This window comes from Sitophilus oryzae, unplaced genomic scaffold (genome assembly GCF_002938485.1).
Source record: "Sitophilus oryzae breed Bouriz unplaced genomic scaffold, Soryzae_2.0 scaffold_1443_pilon_pilon, whole genome shotgun sequence".
NCBI lineage: Eukaryota > Metazoa > Arthropoda > Insecta > Coleoptera > Curculionidae > Sitophilus > Sitophilus oryzae.
This window is the reverse complement of record NW_022146108.1, coordinates 906,352-924,504: the sequence shown is the minus strand read 5'-3', so window position 1 is coordinate 924,504 and position 18,153 is coordinate 906,352. Positions and strand designations below refer to the sequence as shown.

General features: G+C 34.9%; 1 long non-coding RNA gene across 1 annotated transcript; it reads left to right on the top strand.

The window, feature by feature from the left end:
• The first annotated feature begins 576 nt into the window (after window positions 1-576).
• On the top strand, window positions 577-1,994 carry LOC115877350. Its single transcript, XR_004049334.1, has 3 exons — window positions 577-840; window positions 1,870-1,889; window positions 1,954-1,994. It is a non-coding gene; the product is annotated as an uncharacterized LOC115877350 (long non-coding RNA).
• Window positions 1,995-18,153: the final 16,159 nt, after the last annotated feature.

The window sequence follows — 18,153 nt, the reverse complement described above, 5'->3', positions numbered from 1 at the left end:
ATCGGACATAATATGTCTATAAGACTTTTTTTGTTGGAAATAACCTACTTTAATTTGATCCATCATTTTTGGGACACCCTGTACTATTTCGCGCGGTTCCTCTCTGTCCCATAGGTTGCCTGGAAGAGATTGCTACCACAGCAATAAGGTCGCCTTTTGTACAACTAATACTTGCGTAGATTTAAGTAACATTTATGTTTTTTTGTGCAATAAAGAATATATAATAATAATATATCATTATAGAAACAGTTTCTTGACATGGCTATTAGTTGAGTAGCTACTTAAGTAGGCCCCTAAGTAGTTTCAGCCCAGGGCCCCACAAATTCACGATCCGCCTCTGAAGAGAACTAAAAAATATTGACTCAAAACTGACAACTATAGAGACAGCTTTATTTATTTGTCAAATTACATCGAAACCAACGCCAACCCAGCGCAATATTTTTTCTACTCGTAATAAATTCCTTGAAATAATAATTTCTGAATATTTTTTAAAACGTAAAACGAAAAAAATATTCTTTTATACCAACGAAATGTTAAGATATATGGAATGGGTCTGCCCCGTATCGATCGAGAATGAGACAGACAAGAAGGATAGCGATAGTCAGGGCAGAAAATGGCTTCTTGTCATTAAAACCGTGTGTTTTTGTCAGTTTTTGGTGCATGTTTTTAGAGATTTTTGAGTGTATTTTTGTTTCTAGTGAAGTTTTAAACTGTTATTTATACTTTTTGGTGATTATTACAAACATTTTTGGACCGCATAGACGATTTTTTAGTTGTATTTGTGTTGAAATGGTTGAATCTTGCAGTGCAGTGAATTGTAGCAATAGGCGAACAAAGGAGGTTTAGAATGAATTTAGAATTTAGAATGAGTGGGAGGGGGGTTAATCACTTCGACCTTACAGATCCATTGTGTCCCCCTTTCTTGAATCATAACTCATCATACAGTCCCAGGGCTTTGACAAAAGCCAGTATCTGGGACGGTTTTATAGAGGGTAGTTCTCCATCTCCAATATCAGTCGTACCAAAATTCATGGCACGAATGGTTGTCGTCTCGGCGCACTCAGTGATGAGGTGTACTGGTGTTTCCCCATCTTTCCCACAGAATCTGCATTCGCCGTTTCTTCTTAGTTTCAATCTACTGAGGTGTCCATTGAGGAGACAGTGTCCTGTTAAAAACCCCGTGACAATCCGAAGATTGTTCTTACTCAGAAAGATCTGTGATTTTTCTTGATCATAAGCCCTCAGAAACTTCTTCGAGTGTCCTAGACCATTGCAAGATTTCCATTCCAGGTTGCGGATGGAATCTTCCAAGTTCTTGAGTTCCGCCTTGAGTTGGTTACCACTTGGAAAGCAGAACGGTTCTGGTCCAGTTAGTGGAGTGTTCGCTCCTTTCCTAGCTAGATTATTTGCTTTTTCATTGCCTTCTATCCCTTGGTGAGCAGGCACCCAGTGTAGGAGGACTTTGTTCTCTTTGCCTAATTTATTCAGCTTCTCTATGCATTCTTTGACCAATTTCGAATTGATTGATACTGAGTTGATCGCCTTTAACGCTGCTTGACTATCAGATAAGATGGCTATTTCTTGTTTCCGATAGTTCCTATCTAAGATAAGTTGTACGCATCTCTCGATAGCGTAGATTTCTGCCTGTAGGATACTAGGGTAAGTGACCATTGGTTCGGAGTAATTTCGCTCTTCCAATCCTTCTTATTACTCAATGCTACATTGACATGTTTGTTAAAGTTGTACGTTCTTGGCATATCGTCCACTGGGAGTTGCAGAAGTGGTATTTCTTTTTTGAGGGTGTTCCAAGCCCCTGATCTGACAATTCTCCCAGTACTAATTCCGTTAGTGACCATTCTAATCAAGGAGGTTAAAATGAAGTTTCACAGGTAAGTTTTTCCCATTGATTAGTAATGGATTGCTAAAATATTATCTATTTTTAATAAATAATAGAATTCCCAAGGACCCCAACTTAAGAAAGTTATGGTTACTGGTTATGGTTACTAATTCAAAATCCTAAATGGCTAAATCTTTATAACTCTGCCCGATACCGATAACATTAACAATTTTACGGCGCGTGTCATTTTTCCACATCGGTCACCAATATATTCCGCATAAATAGTCGCTCGCTTCAGATGAAAAGGATTTTTTTTCAAACGTCTCAAGAGTATTAATTTTTGTAATTATTTTAACGCCTAGGCATAAAAGTAAAGCACTGTTACGCCTAAGCACAAAAGTACAAAAATATATTATTAAACAAAAAAATATTAATTGTCAAATTCAACGAGTGTAAAAATTGTTGCTCGATTACTGTTTATATTATTAGCAATGTTTCAAATTGATTAAAAAATTATTTGTAATGTTTTAAGAAAAGAGTATGTCCTGTTCGGAGTAAAAATGTACTTTTTGTGCCTCCCTGTAACGTCGGAATAGCTTTACGATGGTCCTTCAGTTCGTCAAAAAAAGGAGAATTTTTACTCCTAATAAAACAATACACTATTGTTCGGAAATCGTCTTAATTCGAGAATTAAATTAATATTATCTAATGTCAAAGTGTAAGGAACTTACAGCTGATCAAAATGTCGGTAGGAGTTTGGAAACATTTTCAAAAAAAATACACCGTTTGGAAAAAATTATATAAAACAACATATTTTCTGACGATTATAATTTCTCGGGAATGAAGATATAGTCTCTATATCAGAAGAACCTAGTTCCTAGTTCTGCACTACACTGCGAATGTTTTCTTTTGTCACTTATACATAAAAAAAATTTAGTTTAGCGATCTAATGGATTCACACGAAAATACGTCAAAAATCGGTCCAACATTTAAATTGATGAACAGATATTTTTATATAGTTCTATAACATTTACAATTACTTTTCGATTTATTATCTGTTATATGTTATAGAAATATTTTTTATAGTTTTCTAAGACACATTTTTATAACTTTTACAGTTATTATTTTATTTATTATAAAGTTTCAATAAAATTATTTTTTTTTATTTAAATCACATGATTAAAATTTAAACAAAAATCACTTGATTTAAATCACGATTTAAATCTTGATTTAAATCATTTGATTTAAATCAAGCCAACCCTGGGTATAAGTACCTAGCCTTGGATTTTTTACTAACCTATATAAAAAATAAATTTATACCTACTATTTAGTTTTTTATTTGTGTTTAGTTGGGTTAATCTCGAGTAATATATTTCTATTTTTCAAAATCAGTACTTTTATTACCTTACAATTACCTCCAAATTACCTAAAATTAATTTAAAGTGTTTTTGTTACTATAAATCTGAAAATATTCCTCATATTTCCTATACCGGCCATTTAAATCCGTGCGTCTTTTGCCCTGACTATCGCCGTCTCTCTCTCGGACCTCTCTTTCTTATGTTGGCTGCATATTCCGCTCATTGCTTAGATAGCCCGGGTCCATTCCAGGTATCTTAACATTTCGTTGTTTTATACACGACGATAAAATTGCATTATCGTCTCACGAAATTAATTCACTAGCGATTTCATCGCTCGTGAATTAATCATTTCGGTCGACGATAAAATACCATTTTATCGTCTTGTATAGAAAATAACTATTAAATATACTAAAGTTTAGTAAGCTCAACATCATGCCCCAAAGAAGCCCAAAGACAGTCAAAATGTTTATAGTAAAGAATTCGCCAAAATTTACCAAATTTTACCAAAATACACCACTCAGTTCAAATAGTTTGATATATTTTGTTAATTTTTGAACAAAGTGGAACGATTTATTGAATTTTCCCTAGTAATAGTTACAATGAATATTATTTATATCTACCTAAAACATAAATTAAACAATGAAATAATTTTTATTTTTATATCCTTAAATCGTTGAAGAAGAGACGACACAAGGCAAAGCAAATAATAATAGCTAGATTTTTTCCAGGATTTTCTCGCATTTCTATAGGTTTCACAATAATTACTTCTTGCAAGCAAAGGTCATTCGCCATTATTATTGATTGTTTAACAGCGCACACAGAGGATTTCTTTTGATAAAAACTTGAAATTAATCCTTTCGAATGCGATTCAACTATAACCTTAAAGAAATTTGAAAAAAAGTCCTGCCCTGAACTTTATGTCTAGAAAGCCAATCAGCCAATGCCAAATAAAGCCCATAAAACCTCTGATGTGACATTTTCTATGCTGGTTTTTATTTAATACAGGGTCTGGCAATAGTGCGTCGGGCTTCTGTAGCTCCTAGAATAAACAACTTAGGAATTTTCTAGAAGTGCAGACCTAAAGTATGTGTTAGGAAGTATTTCAGGAAAATACTTTATAGGGTAGCTGAAAAGTGTGAGTGGATTGGGACGATTTTTTTAAATGGCACACACTGTATATTATTACTTTCTTGGCTTATTTTAGACCAGTTTACATAGTCCTAAAATATAAGTAAATTTATTTCGATAGTTGCAGAGTTATTAATAAATAAATAAAAAATATCAGCCTTTCTTAAAAATAGTTCTCCACATCTACAATTTGTTATGGTGCGTTTAGACTTGAGCACGCACGCACTGATCCTCCGCGAATGCTCAAGTGTAAACGGCTGTGCGCGCACGCTCACTCTGAAGCTGCCTGTGCGCGAGCAGCCGCGAACGTGAGCCGTCTGGTGTCGGTTTTTGGTCCGTGCTCAAAGGGATTTTATGTGTCCGCGAACGCTCAGTTTGCACCGGAAATTTGTTTTGACTGCATTCGTGCGTGCGTGTGCAATTTTTTTCCGTTTTCTTTATTCAAATTATGGAGTGGATCAATAAATCTTCGTTATTATTAATTGAAGAATATGAAAAGTTGCCGATATTATGGGATGTTAAACATTCTTTGTATTATTAAAAAATAAAAAAAAGCATGGCAAGATCTTGTAAATAAAATTAATATTGAATATGGCGATATTAATGAAATTGCTATTCTAAAATTTGGTATCTTTTGTTCGTAATTTTTGGTGTTATTAAATTTTGTAAATATTCAAAGTCGGGTCTGGTCATTCTTGTAAAGTTTTTGATCTGATCATAGCCCTCCTCAGACACTACGTTGTTGCAGTAAATTATATCGATTTCTAAAAATTTGGGTTTGCCACCAGCGACGATGTTTTCGATTTTTCTCCTTTTTAATAATTAAGCTGTGCATAACAATGACTGCAGCCTCGACTATTTCTTGGTCGTCCATTATTTTCGCCAACACAACTCTGCTGTGCGCGCACAAATGGATCACTTCATTCGTCGAAAAATAAGTTTTTAATTTGAACGGAGCCGAGAGCGCGAACGAATGCCGTGCGCGCACGCTCAGTGCTCAAGTCTAAACGCACCATCATAGTCCCTTCAAAATACAAAAATTTTAAACGTTTACCACTTTTAACTAGTAGGCTTTGGACCCCTTATTGATGATTTGCCCCTAATAGAACTCAAAAACATATTTTGCTGGCAAGACGAGGTACCGCCTCAGAACGCTGAAGTTATCAGCAATTTCGAGAATAATTGAATGGCTAACCAAGATCCCAGCCATTTGGCCATCGAGGCCGCCGGACTTAGTGCCTATGGATTTTTATCTTTGCGGAAGAATAAAGATACTTATTTTTAAATTGCCCGTATAATCTAGACAAGAATTAGAAGTAAAAAAAACTTAGCGGTTACGCGAGGGTATCTTTCACTCCCACTGAGTTGAATGAATTCCGCAAGAAATGTTCAAAAACGGTTCCGTCTGTCCATAACAGACATGTAGCAAAATCTCATATATTGGTTTGCTATTCATTTTAATTGTTATTGATATATTTAGTTTAAATATGTTGATGTTGTTAAATATAATGCAAATTGTTATAAAATTCTGCATCTCTCATTGCAAATATTATTTTCGTTGTAATTGCTGCTCACAGCTAGATTTTTTTTGCATTACAGCCGGCGCCGTTCAAAGCCTACTTATTCAAGTGGGCGAATTTTTAAAAAATCTATATCTCGAAGAGGAATTGAGCAAAATATCAAGTATGCTATATTTTTGGAAAGGTAATTTTAAATTATTTTCAATGAATTAAAAATATATAGGGTGTCCCATATAAAAAATCAAATTTTCTGCTGATAATTCTTATATTGTTGCGGACCCGTGTGAACTCGGCCTTAGGACTGGCCACTCGGCTATGACTCATACGCGCGGCGACGTTTGAAAACGAATAGAAGTTGGTAGAACACGGCTAAAAATTCTCGAGACAAATCTGGATTTTCTGTTTCTCTCATATATAAGCAGACGCCCGAAGCCTGAAGAGGACAGAGAGAAAAACAACCGGTCGACGCGTACAGTTACAATCGCCGCGCTAATTCAAAATAATTTTTTTCTACATAAATAGTTATAAATCGTTTGTAAATAAGTTAGTAATAGTTCTTTTAGTTTTTTAATCGTTATTGTTTGTTAATTAGTGTTAAATAAATTGTGTTTAAATAAATTGTGACTTTCTATCCACACGGAACCGACGAAAAACGTAACAATATTATTAACTAGCGTGTACCCGCGACTTCGTTCGCGTCGAATTAATCATTTGTAATGGTGACCATAAAGCCAAGCAAGAATTTTCATTAACATACAAACTGGATAACATTTTCTCACATGAGAAAAAACAATATGGCGATATTATTATTATATAACTTGGTAATATTTGAGAGGTAGTTTCATCTCGTTGGAATTTGACTTTCGAAAAATCCGGTTGCTAAAAATAAGCTTTTTACGTCAAGCAGTTTAAGCAGAATCGTGGTTAACCAATTACCCAACTTTTGGGAACACCCTGTATGATTTTTTAAAACATTTCAAAATATGTAAAAAAATAAAATAAATTATGTCTGTCCAAGCGTTTTCCCAAAAGACTACCAAAAGTTTTTTAAATAACAAATATTGTAATATTTGAGGGGCGTTTTCACCCTCTTGGAATTTGAGATTTGAGAAACCCCTCCTTATCGAACCTCTACACCCCACAGTCAATCCGTTTGCCAAAAATCAACTTTAAACGTCAATCAGTTTAAACAGAATCGTGATTACTCACTGGTCATATTTTATGAAACAACCTGTATAAATTTTTAAAAAATATTACAATATGTTAAACACCAAAATAAAATATACGTGTTTAAGAGTTTTTCCGAAAAACTCACCGGTTTTTAAATAAAAAATATTCTAATATTTGAGGGGCGATTTCACCCCCTTAGAATTCGAGTTTCTAAAAATCCTATCGAACCTCTCCACCCTAAAGTCAATCCGTTTTCCAAAAATCAGCTTTTTACGTCACGCGTTTTAAGCAGAATCGTGATTAATCAATGATCAGATTTTTTGAAACACCCTGTATACATTTTTAAAAAGTCTTAAAATATGTAAAAAAACAAAATGAAATATACCTGTTTAAGCGTTTTTTCGAAAACTTGACCGTTTTTTTATTAAAAAATATTGTAATATTTGAGGGGTGGTTTCACCCCCTTGGAACTGGAATTTCGAAAAATCCCTTCTTATCGAACCTCTACACCCTAGAATCAACCTGTGTGCCAAAATTGAGCTTCTTACGTTGAGTGGTTTGAGCAGGATCGTGATTAATCAGTGAGTCAGTCACTTAAGGATTTTATATATTAGTATATATTTAAAAAAATACACTTCAACCATTAAATTCTACGTAAAAAGGTGCTTTGGAAATGTTTTCATAGAAATATAAAATTTTCAATAGCAAAAAAGTTAGAGCGATTTGTTAAAAATGTACATTTTTGAAAAACACCAGGTAACTCCGAAACGGTATCAGATATCCATGTGCGGTTTTCATCATCATGTTTTTGATAAAAATTGAGCTCCAGACACCGATATTAGTTTTCGTCTATCACCTATAGAAAGGGGTGTTTCTCTTTAAAAGCATCCAATTTGACCCACCCTGTACATGTTATCTATCTATCTATCGTATGGCTAAACATCACAACAAAACATGGAATTACAATCACTGTAGAAGTAAAGAGCAGGAAACAAGTATGTGTGCAAACAATAATAATAGTCTGACAAGAGTCTGAAATGTACAAACGAATATACATATAACAAGTATTACAAACAAACATCTAAATTACGGATGTATTCGACTGCACTGTCTGTAGCTTCCAGGAAATCATCAAAGGAACTGAAATAGGACCTTAATTGGCATGCTTCTACTATGTGCCGGATAGTTTGTCTACCGGTGTTGCAGTCATCTTGAACGAAGTCTGTTCCCATCCAGGTCATGGACATCCAAATGTATCGGCAGTTGCGGCATGTTAGTAATTTTAGTGTATTCTCTAAAAAGTGCATACTGCCTGCGTATATGTGGTGGAGGAATATTACTTAGAATAGGAAGCCATTGGGTGGGAGTTGATTTTATTGTTCCTGATATAATACGCATTGTGTTGTTCAATTGGACGTCCACCTTTCCTGTGTGAGAACTATTGAGCCCTTACTCAACAGTAGAGTAAACCAAACCCAGCGCAGAGGAGCGCAAGGTACTCGCGGATGGCCTCCACGTGGTGCCGCATAATTTATGGAGGATATTATTCCGAGTGTTGAGCTTAGCTGCAGTTTGTGTGAGGTGCTTCTTAAAGGACAAGGTCCTATCTAGTGTAATGCCTAAATATTTTGGAGTGTTGTTGTGGGACAGCCAGTTACCTTCAAACCTTATTTTAAGTTCTTGGTTTGCTAATTTATTATTAAGATGGAAACAACTAACTTCCGTCTTTACCGCGCTCGGTTGCAACCCCCACTGGCGGAAGTAGTTTCCCAGGGAATACAGGTCTTCCGCAAGAACAGCCTCTGTCTCCTCGAGGTTTTTATGTCTTGTAGATATCGCCCAATCATCCGCATACCCAAATTTTCTAGCTGAAGTAGCAGGCATATCAGCGATATATAAATTAAACAGCAATGGAGCTAAGACAGAACCTTGTGGCAATCCGTTATTAAGTTTCATCTTTTTGCTTTCTTTCTCTCCCAGTTTTACCTGAAAGAGTCTATTTCGGAGCATATCGTGGATTAAGTTGACGGTCCTTCGGCAGGGGATTTCTTTAGCTAGCTTACAGATCAGTCCCTGTCTCCAAACTGTATGGTACGCCGCGGTCAAGTCAATAAAAGCAACTGATGTTTTTTTCTTGGCGTTGAAATCCTGCTTCGATGTAAGTTGTTAGGGACAGAACCTGATCCACGCAGCTACGTCCAGGACGAAAGCCAGCTTGTTCAATAGGTATACTCTCTATTATTTTTGGGCTTACTCTGTTGTAGATTAGTCTCTCCAGAAGCTTGTAGATTGTGCTCAGCAGTGCGATTGGGCGATAACTTTGTGGCTTGTCGTTAGGCTTACCAGGCTTTAAGATGGCAATGATTTTAGCGCTTTTTAGTGACTGTGGAATAGTGCCTGTTTTAATTATGTCGGTGAAAAAGTGCATCAGCCATCGCTTTGTAAATTGACCACAATTCAGAAGGAATTCCGAATGGATGCCGGCAAATCCAGGAGACAGGAATACAGGTTATCAAATGTCATAGACTAGACATTCGTTTAGAAAAAGAATAGGTAGGATTCACCCTGTACTGATTTTAATTCGGGAAAAACGATAACGTCAAATAAAAGAGATAGGAAAATTAGTCGAGATCGCATCTTCAAACGAAATACATTTTCCGATGCAGATTCAAAAGTTCCGAGAGCGGGTTATTAAGAAAACTTTAAGAGCCCATTAGGGCATAACAAAAATCTCTTCTAAGTAGCTTTTATGCCTGCCGCCGCGCCGTCGAGCGTTTGTTTTTTTACTTCTTTCTTTTCTCTTTCTTTTTTCACCTCGTTAAACTTATCGAGGAGAGGAGAGAAAATGGCGAAAGGAGCTAATTTAAGTAATGCCGTTCGGCCATTTTGAGTAATTAATTTTTGGAGCGAAAATATTAAACAATAGGCCGGGTGGAGAAGTGATTTTGAAATTTCTGTGCATCGTGCCGGTTCAATGGGCCGACAACAATGGCTTGTAAATTAGGCCGGATTGAATGGACAAGATTTTAGAAAGAAAAAAACTTTAAATAGTTGGTACCTAATTAACAAAAGAATCTGAAATTCAAGATAAAGAAGCTCGCATTCCGTTCCTTATATCAGGATTTCACAAAAAAAAACTAATTACTTAGTTATTAAACTGGGATTCAACAGGAATTAACATCGGTGGCAAATTGATAAATCATCTCTGTTTTGTGAAAAATGTCTATGCCTATGTGGCGGATTCATCTCTCCAAAAAAATTCTTTATGGGTATTTAGCCACTGCACTGCAAGAAAATCTACAAAATAAAATAGTTATTTTTGTAAACACTTCTTCTTTCTAAACCTAAACGGACACAGCTTGTCAGAAGTTATGTTTACAGTTATACAAATTTGCCTAACAAAGAAAAAAATGCTTAACGTTTCGGAAAGTTTATCTCTTTCCGTCGTCGGAAGCAAAAAATACAGAGAATAAGAAAAAAACTATTTAAAATATTTAAATTCAACTATTCGAGAACACTTTACTTTTTTAAAACAGATACGTCTACGCAAGAAACCGTTGACGTTCTGTTAAAATGACATTATCATTATTATTGGTTTCTAGTAGACGTATCTGTTTTAAAATAGTTCATAAAGTGTTTTCGAACAGTTGAATTTAAGTGGTTTGAGCAGTAAGCTCAATTTTGGTATACAGGTTGATTCTAGGGTGTAGAGGTTCGATAAGAAGGGATTTTTCGAAATTGCAGTTTCAAGAGGGTGAAACCACCCCTCAAATATTAAAATATTTTTTATTTAAAAAACGGTCAAGTTTCCGTAAAAACGGTTAAACACGTATATTTAATTTTGTTTTTTTACATATTTTAAGATTTTTTAAAAATGTATACAGGGTGTTTCGAAAAATCTGGTCATTGATTAATCACGATCCTGCTTAAAGCGCTTTATGTAAAAAGCTGATTTTTGGAAAACAGATTGATTTTAGGGTGTAGGTTCGATAAGAAGGGATTTTTCGAAACTCGAATTCTAAGGGGGTGAAACCACCCCTTAAATATGAGAATATTGTTTATTTAAAAACCGGTCTGTTTTTCGGAAAAACTCTTAAACGCGCATATTTTATTTTGTTGTTTTACATATTTTAAGATTTTTTAAAAATTTATACAGGGTGTTTCATAAAATATGACCATTGAGTAATCACGATTCTGCTTTAACTGCTTGATGTTTAAAGCTGATTTTTGGTAAACGGATTGATTGTGGGGTGTAGAGGTTCGATAAGGAGGGGTTTCTCGAACCTCAAATTCCAAGAGGGTGAAAACGCCCCTCAAATATTACAATATTTGTTATTTAAAAAACGGTTAGTCTTTCGGGAAAACGCTTGGACAAGCATAATTTATTTGGGTTTTTTACATATTTTGAAATTTTTTAAAAAATCATACAGGGTGTTCCAAAAAGTTGGGTAATTTCTTAACCACGATTCTGCTTAAACTGCTTGACGTAAAAAGCTTATTTTTGGCAAACGGATTTTTCGAAAGTCAAATTCCAACGAGAAATTCCCCCTCAAATATTACCAAGTTATATAATAATATCGATCGCCATATTGTTAGCCGACCATACCAATAGGTATGGTAGGCTATTAAGATCGGCAAAAAAAAGTTTTTTTTAATTTCACTCAAAATTAGTTATTAGGGTCATAAATGACCTAAATAGAAAATATTTTCATGGTGTCTCTGTCTGTCTGTCTGTCCGTCTGTCTGTCTGTAACACGATAACTCAAAAACCGCTAAACCGATTTTAACCAAACTTATCACAAAAATACTGTGCCACCGGAGAATGTGGCCTTTAGTTTTTGGTGGGGGTGGGGGCTTGGTAAGAGGGTATGGGAGGGGGTTAAAAATTTAAAAAAATCGTAACTCCAAAATTACAGTAGCTAGCGAAATGCGGTTTTCAAATTAAGATTAGGAATAATATTTGCAACAAAATTTGTAATAACATCAAAATCAGTCAAAGTCGCAGTTTTCGAGATATTAACATATTTTAGTATGGGCGGCTATACGTGACTCCCGGTGCCAATTTTTTTTTTCTCATGCTGACATAAATGTGAGAAAATTTTATCCAGTTTGTATGTAAATGGAAATTCGCTTTGCTTTATCATCACCATTACAAATGATTAATTCGACGCGAACGAAGTCGCTGGTACACGCTAGTAACTTTGTATAAAGATAATATTTAGTAATTTTATATTGTAGGTAATAGTGCCACATAGTTTTTAAAATGTTGCTCCTTCTATATATGGAAATTGAAATAACAAGAGGAAAATTAAACCTACTTTTTCGAAATATTTCTTTATTACATAATATGTAGGTACCCTCAATACCACACACCCACAACCTAGATAGATTAACTAATACAATATTAAATAATTTTTAGAAATACTTTGTAAAACGAGCACTTTGAATACACAGATAAAAAATTATATTTTTTAGACGAACAAGTCATTATAATTGTTATAGAAATAAATATGTATGATATTGCTACGGTCACTATGAATATTGGTAGGCAATTACCTATCAATCAATTAATTTAGATAAAGAGAAGTTAATCATCGCGATCATGTAGATCTATCGTGTTCCATACTGAAGAATCTGGAAGACTCCATCCGTAACTTGGAATGGGTCTCCTCAAACGGTCTAAGACACTCGAAAAAGTTCCTCAGAACTTACGACCGAAAAAAGTCAAAGGTTTTCCTTGATTTAAGTAAAAACAATCTTCGGATTCTCACGGGGTTTCTAACAGGACACTGTCTCCTCAACGAACACCTCACTAGGCTGAAGCTGAGAAACAACGGCGAATGCAGATTCTGTGGGGAAAATGGGGAAACACCAGAACACCTTATCCCTGAGTGCGCCGAGAGGACGACCATTCGTGCCATGAACTTATGTCTGATGTCAAGGATGGAGAGCTGGCCTCTGTGGAGCCGTCTCAGATACTGGCTTTTGTTAAAGCCCTGAGAGTTTATGATGAGTTAAAGCTCGTTATAACTCAAGAAAGGGGAACACATAATAGATCTATAAGGTCGCGGTGATTAACTCATCTCCTAAACATTCTACATTCTACATCGTGTTCCATTTTCTTGTGTTATAACTCATTATACAGTCTCAGGGCTTAGACAAAAGCCAGTATCTGCGATGGTTTTGCAGAGGTTAGTTCTCTATCTCCGATATCAATTGTTCCAAAGTTTATGGCATGAATGGTTGTCGTCTCGGTGCACTTAGGGATGAGATGTTCTGGTGATTTTGCATTTTCCCCATTGAATCTGCATTCGCCGTTTTTTCTTAGCTTCAATCTAGTAAGATTCGTTGAGACAGTGTCCTGCTAAAATAAAAGCTTTGATTTTTCTCGATCATTTATTTATTAAGTAGAATTATATTATGAGATAGTTGTTTAAAGATATTATTAAATTATGACATTAGATTGAGTATAAACAAATTTATTGGCTAATCAAAAAGCATTTTTATCCGTGTAGTATTCTTCCTGCAATTCAGACGTGTCATTCTATACGTAGAAATTGAAATAACTGGACGAAAATTAATCCAACTTTCTTAAAGGCGAACGCCTTATCGAGCGAGTAAGGCTATTGAGCAGAAATGGTCCATTTCTCTTGCGTTTTATCGATTGAAATTACGCAACCTCGCAACCGTCAAATTAATTCCAATATCGCCCCGACTCGACGGCCGCTGCCCGTATATCGCCCAGTATATTACTCCAGCTGTCTTAAGAGTAGTAAAAAATTAGAAGAAATGCCGTTTTTCGAATAAATTAGCATTATGAAATAAAGTATATCGATTATTAAGTATGCAGGATTAATCCATTCATGGTCAAAATATTTTAAACCATAATATTCATAATGATTGCATACATTTATTATCACATACACGACATAATTGTAACTGTTATTAGAGTAAGACACATACTAATAAGCCTGGAACTATACTGAGACACGTTATAACAATAACAAGACCGGAAACATTAAAACAACAAAATAGTGCATTTATCAAGTACCTGGGGAATGCGGCGTGTCGAATAATGCAGATACAAAATAATGTCCTTATAATGTACGACTTAGTGAGCATCGAAACATATGCAAAGAGGCGAAACAATGAAGTCAGATGCTGCAGACCTGTGTGGTTCAACCACTACAACATTAAGTTGTTTTTGAAGAAAATAAAGTCTTCCTACTATTGGTGATAGACCAAGAACGGTAAACTAATAGGATTGCTCATCCTCATAAGACGTACGTTCGCCTCTTCCCGCGCTTCAGCTGACGTCATTGTGACGTCATTGTAGTCCTTGTCATGATAGTGTGTATTATTAGTTGCCTATGGTAAACTTATAAAAATAACAGCTGAGAAATTTTGAGTTAATTATTTTGTCAATTTTAAATGTAAAAAAGGTGTCTTTAAAGTTTTTAGAGCTATAGAGTGTATAAATACGTTCATTTTGTGTTGTGGATTGTGACAAAGTGTTTAGTAATTGCCTACGATATTGTTTATTAATTATTTTAAAGCAAAATATGGAAGTACTCTAAAACAATGCTTGCAAAAGGTGATGTTGGGAACTGCTGTTCTTAAAAATGCATTATCCGAGTATTTAATACGATTTATACAGTTAATTTTCTATACTGCATACATATAAGGTGTTTAAATAAATAAACTAAATAATGAAAGTTTTGCATTCGGCAACCAATAATGCACGTGTGTTTATTATTGGTTGCCGGATAAGGACTGATAACCATGACAAGGACTACAATGACGTCACAAAGCGAGTAGTTTTCGCATGCACCTGGCGGACACTTTTGGCTGAATGAGCAGTCCTACTAGGTTAACTGTTCTTGGTGATAGACCACCCAGAGATAGAAGGTAATGAAAAAGCAGGGAGTGACTCCACTAACTAGACCACGGGCGTTCTGCTTCCCATAATGGAATCCACCTTAAAGCGGAACTGAAGAACCTTGAAGACTTACTTAACGATGATGATGAGAACCATCCACTTATTTAAAAATAAACATATTTCTTTAAATCCAAAACATTCAGTTTTAAAAAATTCTGTACACATAAATTATTGATTTTTAAAATATTTTTCGCAAACTAGGGAAAGGAAAATCAGACAACGAACAGAGATGATTGGTGTTAGGTAATAGCTTTTAGATTACCGTTTAACAAACCATCGATGTTACTTTGGTGTGTAAGTTTTGTTATTGTGGTTAAGGAGGAGGGGGATTATCAATAAAGGTAAAGAGTAAAGAATGTTTCATGATTATTTAACTTATGTAAATTAAAGCATATATTTTCTTTTCTTGTTGTAATATTCTGTGTTAAAGCCTGGTTGACACAGTCAAAGTGTACTTGGATGAAATATACTTGGTTAAAATGGGAATTTTTCAGTTTACAAATATAGTTGCTATTTTAGGTACTTACCAGCTAGTTAACAAAGTCTATTTCTGTTCTTGCTAATGTAGAGTTTTTGGATAGGTGGGTTATATAGCAATATGATAAATTTCATACTAATTTTTAATATTTATTCATCAATTGAAATACATTTTAAACAGATGCTTTTTGAATTTGGTTACTATCAACTTATTATATATCTCCTTACGACGATCATACTTCCTGAGTTGGGTAATCGTTTACTCTCCAAAAAAATCCTCTATGGATATTTCGCCACGATGATTACCCATAGAGGATTATTTTGGAGAGATGAATCCGCCACATAGGTATAGACGTTTTTTATAATTATTTACTATCCGGTTTTCTGCTATTTTTTAAAAGTTATTTATACTTGTGCTACTACAGTGACTACTAATATGATGTAACGGCTATTTACGCATTCCCGAGAGTTTCTGGGGAATATAATATCAAAATTTACAGTAAATTAATTTGAGACCTCATGTTAGTCTTCATAGAACTAGTAAAGTAAGTCTGTATGTATGTCGGTTTCTTAAAAATTGCTAAATAATAGAAAAACACATGGTAAATAATTATCCTAAGTTGACAAACACGTATAAATATGTGCACAAGCACAAACAGCCTATAGGAAATTGAGACAATATTCATTCAATTCATAATTGCAATCGGTAAAGTAAGAGTCCATTTAGTCAGTTTATAAACTACCTAGCAATGTAATAAGCAATCTAACCTCTAATTTTAAAGACTAAAACTAATAGAGTTATCTTATTAGTCAACATCATATAATAAAAAACCAACTAACAAAATTAACTGGTTAATATTAAACCATGTAGTACATATTGACAAAACTGTTGTTAAAGCCCAGAAGACGATGTCGGCTGACTAGTCTCATGCTGAATATCAATGGTCCCAAACTCTATTCTAGCTAGTGTAGTACATTCACAATTATTATATGCAGCACCGGCATGGTTTAATTAATATAATAACGGAGGATTAAAAACAACTGCAAAAAAATTTAAGAGAGAAAAATATGCATCAGAGTTTGCTGTGCATACAGACAATATCTGCTGAAGGTGCTTGCGTTATAGCTGGAACTCCTCCAATAGTTTCTTTAATAAAAGAAAGATATGCGACTTACTGTGGGTTATCAAGGCAAAAAGCCCGAAGTAAAATTGTTACTGAGTGGCAAAATAAATGGGAAAATGGTAAGCATGACAGATGGACACATAAACTTACCTCGAACATTGAAAAATGGATTTCTAGAGGCTATGGAGATGTGGTGAAGACTACGTAATGCAAGCGTTGTTGGGCCCATGGGTGCTTTGGTAAATATCCTTTTGATCGAAAAAAAGACTACACCTAGATGGGATCAAATTAGAAGTCAATATTTTCAAGATACAAAAAAGTTTTCAATATAGGAATTGTAGCAAACAGCTTAGTTGATGGGGAAAATACCTCGGACAAAGTTACAACAACAATAAGATATATTGAAAATAAAGAGAAGGAGGCCCAGATAATGCAAAGTCTGGTAGAAGATGCTTAAGGACAACGGCCGGATTGAAGAAATGCGAAATCGGATTCCAATGCGGTTCTGTGTTAGGGCAGAGGAAGTTTTTTAGCCAATAGGAATCCGGCACTACCCAATGGGGGTGTTTTATGTAAGATTTTTCCATCCCCATAAAAAAGTTAATATTAAATCTTCTTCTTCGTAAGGTGCCGTGCAGATTCCAGCGTAGGCGTTCATCTTTTCCTTCCTCATTTCTCTCGGGATAGCTCCTTTGGCTCCCTTTGGATAGATTCCCCTTTTGCCTCCCTCGATTTTACCCTGGAGAATTATTCGAAAAATTCACGTTCTTCTAAACCAGCTCTTCTGAGAATGTCTTCATTCCTCATACGGTCGACCCAGGAGACTCTTCTTAGTATTTATCGTAGGGTCCACATTTCGTATTGAAGGTTTCAATTCTGTTTATTGTTACTACCTTCAATGTCCATGCTTCCACACCATATAACAAAAAGAACCAGCCACAACATTTCACCATTCTGTATTTAAGGCCGAAGTTCAAGTTCTTATCTGTAAGAAAAAATCTCCGAAGTTTAAGAAAAGTTGTTCTTGCTTGCTCGATCCTGCATTTGATCTCCTGATCTTGATCCCACGTTTGATTAACCATGCATCCTAAGTATTTAAATTGTGTGACCTGCTTCATGACCTCTCCATTTAAGTAAATTTTGCTGTTCGGAATGTTGTTTCTGCTAACAGCCATAAATTCGGTTTTTCTAGTAATAATGTTTAAACCCAGTCTTTGGCTTTCATTGTTAACCTTATTTAGAAGGATTTGGAGATCATTTGTATTGTCTTCCAATATCACTGTGTCATCCGCATATCGGATAGTATTAATTGGAATGCCATTTATTTTCAAACCAATGGGACTGTCGGAGATTGACTCAGTGAATGCTCTTTCCACATATTAGTCATAAAAAATATTAAAGCAATAATATAAAATCCTGAGGTTAACTAAAACGAATATATAATTTAGAAACTAAACGGCTAGTTTGGAAATTAGCTGCTGGTTACCCACTATTTTACACAAATAGGCGGACTCTTTCAACAGCGCTTTTAGTTAGTTTGCAAAAGAGGTGGTTAGTACGAAAACTAGCCAGGTATCCATTTTAGCTGTAACATACATAT